General features: G+C 44.3%; 1 long non-coding RNA gene across 1 annotated transcript; it reads left to right on the top strand.

Moving 5' to 3' along the window:
* The first annotated feature begins 1,829 nt into the window (after window positions 1–1,829).
* Window positions 1,830–3,459, top strand: LOC111257185. Its single transcript, XR_002677567.1, has 4 exons — window positions 1,830–2,091; window positions 2,691–2,986; window positions 3,089–3,160; window positions 3,242–3,459. It is a non-coding gene; the product is annotated as an uncharacterized LOC111257185 (long non-coding RNA).
* Window positions 3,460–5,628: the final 2,169 nt, after the last annotated feature.

Here is a 5,628-nt window from a genome sequence, read left to right as displayed (position 1 = left end):
GCGCGGAGAAGCCGGAGATCCATGCGTATACGGTCCGGTCCGTGCGCCCGGTGCATGGAGGGAGGTGACCATAACGTGGGGATGGTGAGCGACGCGGTGGAAATCTGGAAGACAGGGTGATGCCAGCGCCTACGTGCGAAATGAACGGGGCTGTTTGGTGACTGAATGTGGACCCAGGACTGTCAGTGAACAGCCATGCAGTTCGACGTTGTCACGTTGGATTGGGTAGGTTCGGCTCAGAATCCAGTTTACGGTTTAGGGTTTACCTTGAGCTCATCTGGTGTGGGTTAAAAAGGTATTCCTTCCATCCTAAAAAGAATGAAACTCACGGAAGTCAACTAATTTTAAATTTGATCAAATTTATACAAAATAAATATTGAAAGATAAATCATGTAATATATTTTTATATAAATCTATTTGGAAACGTGAATGTTAGTATTTTTTTATAAATTTGGTCAAACTTGAAACTGTTTGACTCCAGAAGCGAGAGTTGCATTCTTTTGGGGACTGAGGGAGCTAAGCTAAACTTTTTTTTCTAAATAAACTAAGCTAAACTTGGGTGATGAGAAATTTTGCTTATGCTGTAAATCACAATCGCTAAAAATGTGATGCGGAAAGTTTTGGGGGCGTTACCGGATTCTTAGGACGTTTCACAGTTTCTCCATTTAATTACAAATAAAAAGTAGCCAAATTCAATCGCACTATCAGTGCTTAGCTTGGTCTTTATCGATAAAAAGCCAAATACGCATATAGTCTTTTTTTAGGTGATGATCATGTACCTTAGTTTTCTAGATCCATCCCAACTTTTTTATACTCACAAAAATAATTTGCCCCCCCAACTAACCAATGTGTTATTTTGAGGCTTGTCCACGATGTTATATTACAGACTTTAGTAGCTGGAGAAGGCGCCCGCCATTCCCAGAATATTGTTAATATGTTTTATTCGTGGGTATATCATTTCCGACGGCAGTGTGACACGTTCTATATGAGCTATTTGTTGCTAAAGTATTGCTCCTAGGCTAATCTCATAAGCCATCACTACAACGACAAAAAAAGTGGCCATTCTCATCTTCTCAGCTTGTTTTTGTCGATATAGGTGATGCACTTTGCATCTGCTCTTGTTTGCCATCACAAACAAGTGAGCCTTATTCACAATTTTGAGATTACTCCGTATTAGATATTCACCACTTCGCTTGGAGGAGTTTGGTTGGCTCAATGAGCGAATTGACGGGACAACCTTTAGCCCAATTCCACATCGAACGACAATGCAAACGCATTGCTAGTAGAAGTCTTTTTTTAGATCCGTTGTTAGTAGAAGACTAGAAGTCGAACATAATAGCTTTAGCCTTTAGCCACGTACGCCCTATTGGGCTGTTGGACCAGTAGCAGTAGAGTCACCCACCGGTGACACCAAGCTAAATGCACCGTGGCCGTGCTGCTTATTCAGGTTCGCACCATGGACGCGCCACCTTGCCACGATGGTCGCTTTGACTTTGAGAGAAACAAACGAAGCGTGTTTTCACACCACCCTGTAGCCTTTTGCCATTTTCACACTGCTGACTATGACGACGTGCGTTGACCGGTGAGACATGATTGGGCTGCATCGCAATCTTCGGACGGTCTTTGTGGCCTAAATTGGGCTGAAAAGGCTTGATAATGTAGTCAGCTCTCAGCTCCAGCCCAGCCCAGCCCACGAGACAGCTTAGACGGTCTCGGCTTAACCGTCGATCATCAGGGTTACGAATCACGGCCGTCTGTTATCCCCTCACAGTCCTATATATTATGAAACCTAGCCAAGGAGTTGGCGGGGGAGGCGATTGCTGCAGCGAGCGAGAGGGCGAAGTTGGCGAGGGCGATTGCGAAGCGGAAGGATACGGAGCGGGCGGCAGCTGTCAAGTCGGCGACTGCGCTGGCGAAGGAGATCGCGACGTCGAAAGAGGCGGCGTTGGCGAAGGAGGATTTCGCGGCGCCATCCTCCTCGACCCCAGTCACCGGGGACATGGCCGACGGGTCCTCAGTCTCCGGGTTCCTGATCGACTTGTATGATAGGGACCCTGGGGTTACAATCATGGCTGGCGCCTCACCGGATATGTAAGTTGACTCTAGTTTGTATATACGAGTGGCTTAATTTGTTCAATTTCAGTGTTCAATTGACTTCATTCGTTGATATCTAGAGTAGCCAGGAACTTAATCTGTTGCCTTTAATGTTCAGTGGCAACTTTTGTCGGTCGTTTGGATTGGAGGCGTGGCCTTATGAGAGTGCCATCATTTTTGTCAGTCGTTTAGATGCAATATTCACGCCTATCTTTAATAGTTCGGTAAAAGTTCAGTAGTCTTGTTAGTCATGCGATGAAACCGTGGTGTGATTGTGTGAACTTGCTTGTCATGTCAGGCGATTCTTTAATAGTTCATTAAAAGTTCAGTTGTCTCTTGTTAGTTATGCGGAGAAACCGCCGTGTGAACTTCTATAGATGAATTCTTATGATTCCAATAAGATTTTGCTAAACGTTTTTAATGCAATCTGTGTATTTAGTTTAGTTTACAGACTTGAGCATGTTCCTGCTGCCCTAATGAACGATAATTTTAATTGGAACTGATTTTTTTTGCCTTTTTGATATTATCACAAGAACTTGTGGCTATAATATTGGTCATATACTCAATCGACTTGGCTGATACACTCTATTTTCCAGTTTAAAGTTTGAGGTCACTACTGTGGAAACATATCTTGCTAACAGGAACTGGGAAGGGCTTGAAACTTATATTGAGAAGTTTTTGAAAGATGTCCAAGTTGAGTTCCACTCTCATTCGGGTCTCGTGTACACACTTTACAAAGCCAGAATTGGGAATCTTATCCTGAATAAAAAGTTTGATGAATCAAGAACACTTTTCAATGAAAAAGTTCAAACCTTGATCAAGATGATGATCTCTATCTACCACTTGACCTGGCACAAGATGTTCAGTACTTGGAGGCCTGTGTGAAAATTTGGTACGTTGTATTTAATTCTGCATTTTCTTGTTTGGCAATATTTATATTCTCTTGTTTCGGAACATTTTCCCAAATGCATTTCTGATGCCTTATCTAATGCAGCAAGGCACCAATTGAAGAATATGCTATGAAGACTGTGATTTGTGATTATGTGCACCTATACTTCCCTGAGAGGTACCTATTTTCTGTCCTCCGCCACTGATTGCATGTTTCTATAAAATGGATGATTATTTAATAAAGTTATGTTTTATACAGCCTAGGAGTGAAAAGAAAGGAATCTCCCCGTGATTTTGTAAGAGCTGTTACGATGAAGATGGCAAGTGATGGGTTCATAGATTAAAACATTGTCATAGATCTACATTAGAGAAAACAGAGAGAGGGAGGGAGAGAATCAGAGGGTCAACCATCGGTCTTGGTGCTGGAGCTCGCCATGGCGGTGAAGGTGACGGTGGCTTGACGATGACGACGTTAATGGCGGTAGTGACGGCGTGGCGAGGGTGGTGTAGCAGGAGGCGGCGGAGCTTTCCGCCGCTAACAGTGCCTAGATCGGGTTTCTGTAGATGGGCGAGTAGGGCACGGCAGCGAACTTGGGCGTGCGTGCCCTTGGCCCCCACCTCTCCTTTTATATGCGCTGCGCGACGGGGGCCACAACCATGGATTGGTTGTGCGCCCCAGATCAGGGCGTGAGATAGGGTCCGACTCGGTCGTTAGGACGAGTCGGGGTGGAGATCAAACTAACATTCTCCCGATCTGGCGCGAGATAGGGTCCGACTCGGTCGTTGGGATGAGTCGGGGTGGAGATCAAACTAACATTCTCCCCCTTGATCTCACTGTTAGGGATTAGCCTAGGATCTCTAAATGCACATCTAGCCGGGATATCTAGTTAACCGTGTGTTTATAACGTTCGTGTTAACCGAGAGAGAGATGGGGTACCTTCACCCGTAGGGTGGAAGCGGCAGAGCCGCTGGCCATCTCAGGTTCTGTTGGTGAAGGTCTACGCTAGGGCAGCGACGCGCAGTACCGTGGCATGGCGGTGGTGGAGCTCTGCGCTAGGTAGCGACGTTCAGTGTCGTGTCGTGTCGTCGGCATAGCGGTGGCGGAGCTTCCTGTCATTGCTGCGCCTCCCGTGATCGGTCTAGGGTTTGTCGGTGGGTGATTGGCAACGCGGTGAACCTCGTACCATGCACCCCGACCCCCCCTCTGTTTATATGGTGCAAGTGACAGGGCCCACCACCCAATGCTAGGGTGGGCGCCCCCGATCAGGGCGCGAGTCAAGGGCTCAATGGGCCGTTGGGCCTATTAGAGAGGAGATCAATCTAACATTCTCCCCTTTGATCTCATCATATACTTTTAACTTTATACTTTTCGTTTTATTTGTTCCATCCATCATAGAGCATGCCTCATCGTCACAGCTCAATCGTCGATAAAATCAACAGCTACGACACACCTCTCTATTTTGAAATAATTTTGTTTCTTTTGGGCCCTTTATAATCCAGTAATCATAGGCTTTCCCTTAAACCCATGCCGGCTAAGTGTTCTCTGAACACATTGGGTGGTAAGCCTTTCGTAAGTAGATCCGCAAGCATATTCTTTGTTCTTATATGCTCAAGACTTATAGTGCGATCCTGAATTTTGTCTTTCACAACATGAAACTTTATCTCAATCGTTTTGGTATATTACTTGATTTATTGTTGTGAACATAGAATATTGCTGGCTCATTGTCGCAGTACATCTTTAGTGGTCTATGAATACAATCAACCACTCTCAATCTGAGTACAAATTTATTTAACCATATCGCTTGCCCCGTGGCCTCATGACATGCTAGAAACTTTGCATGCATTGTAGATGACGCAGTTACTTTCTATTTGGAGTTTCTCCACGAAATAGCTCCTCCTGCGAGAGTGAACATGTAACCAGACTTGGATTTTCTATCATCTCTATCTCCCGCAAAGTCTGTATCTGAATACCCTTTTATCTCTAGGAAATCAGATCTTCTATACGTAAGCATGAGGTCTTTTGTGCCTTGCGCGTAACGCAATGCTTTCTTCACCATCTTCCAATGCTCTATACCTGGATTATCTTGATATCTTCCAAGTACCTCGGTGACAAAAGCTAAGTCAGGGCGAGTACATACTTGAGCATACTGTAGGCTTCCGACAACTGAAGCATATGGAACCACTTTCATTTGATCGAGCTCGTATTGGTTCTTGGGACAATGAAAATTTCCAAAACTATCGCCCTTGACTATGAGAGCAGGTGTGGCTTTACTCGCATGCATATTATACTTCTTTAGAACCTTTTCTAAATATGCCCTTTGCGATAATCCTAAAACCCCATTCTTTCTATCTTGGTGAATTTCTATGCCCAAAACATATGATGCTTCACTGAGGTCCTTCATATCAAAGTTTGAGGATAAAAACTTCTTTATCTCCAATAGCATACCGACATCACTGCTCGCAAGCAAGATATCATCCACATACAGGATTAGAAAAATGTATTTCCCATTTTTGACCTTTGCATAGACGCAATTGTCCTCTATATTCTCTTTAAACCCAAATTTCTTAATCGTATCATTAAACTTTAGACACCACTATCTAGAGGCATGCTTTAATCCATAAATGAATTTTTTTAGACGACATCCC

Source organism: Setaria italica, chromosome V (assembly GCF_000263155.2).
Source record: "Setaria italica strain Yugu1 chromosome V, Setaria_italica_v2.0, whole genome shotgun sequence".
Classification (NCBI taxonomy): Eukaryota; Viridiplantae; Streptophyta; class Magnoliopsida; order Poales; family Poaceae; genus Setaria; species Setaria italica.
The sequence above is the reverse complement of the archived record's forward strand: the minus strand, read 5'-3'. Positions and strand labels throughout refer to the sequence as shown.